We start from the raw sequence: 1,212 nt of genomic DNA, 5'->3' as shown, positions 1-1,212 counted from the left end.
TTTTGAGCCTCAACAGAGTGCTTTTCCCTTGCACTGATGACTATATACTGGGATTAGGAAATGGGGTTCTGGGTCAGAAGAAGCAACTTTCATGAAAGTCTGAGCTTCAGCAGCTTCTGTTTTGGAAACAGATTCTAGTTGTGCATTATTTCTCTCCAGACACTAATTGTGGATAGGTTTTCATGTACCTAGATTTTGAAAATGGAAATGTACTGCCTTCAAGTCGATTCCGACTTATGGAGACCCTATGAATAGGGTTTTCATGGTAAGAGGTATTCAGAGGGGGTTTACCATTGCCGTCCTCTGAGGCTGGCAGTGACTGGCCCAAGGTCACCCAGCGAGATTCATGCCTGTGTGGGGATTCGAACCCTGGTCTCCCAGGTCGTAGTCCAACTCTCTAACCACTACAGACAGAAATCCATTGCATACACAGATCTACAGTCATACAATATTGACATACAGGGAGTTGTGAATCAAAACTGAATCATGCCACAATCTACGCAAGACGACCACCATTTTGTAAAAAAGTTTGTTTTTAAGAAAAGGAGAAATATTGATATGTCATGGCCATTTTTTTTAAAAAAAGGGTCCCATGTTGCGGGATGGAATTAAAGGTGGAGCCTTGTTTTGAATAGATTGAAGGCTATTGTTTGACACCCACCGATTCTTACTGTACACATTCTTCTCCCACCATACTAACATTGTCACACCAACACACCAACACTGTGCATGCTCACACACACACTTGTTTCTAACACAGACAAGCACATACTCTATCACACTATGCATCATACTTATACACACCAACAAGCATAGTGTTTATCTCATTCCATACTCAAAAGTTGCACTGCCATTGTTGTATACAAATATGAACAAACTAGTTGCCCTCTCTCTCACACACACATACACACACACAAAGAGATTCCTGCGTAAATAAGCATACCATGTGCTAAGTGCTTTTCAAAATTCAGATTCAGTCCACAGCTTTCTTTCTGGAGTCTGTTGCAATGGGGCAGATGTCCTTTCTCCTGCTTCCTTTTTCCCAGGATAAGCTGTGAAGTGGCCTCATGGAGTTTGCTTGCCTCCTAAACTTCAGAACCTGGCTTTGGAAAATGGATTTTTAGAATCCTGTAACTAAGCAACTTTGTTCCTTGGCTTGCCCTGTGGGCTAAAGAGCTTTCTTTTAAAAATAAAATAAAAAAATAAAAGGCG

Source organism: Rhineura floridana, chromosome 3, assembly GCF_030035675.1.
Source record: "Rhineura floridana isolate rRhiFlo1 chromosome 3, rRhiFlo1.hap2, whole genome shotgun sequence".
Lineage (NCBI taxonomy): Eukaryota > Metazoa > Chordata > Lepidosauria > Squamata > Rhineuridae > Rhineura > Rhineura floridana.
Note: the sequence above shows the minus strand (reverse complement) of the source record.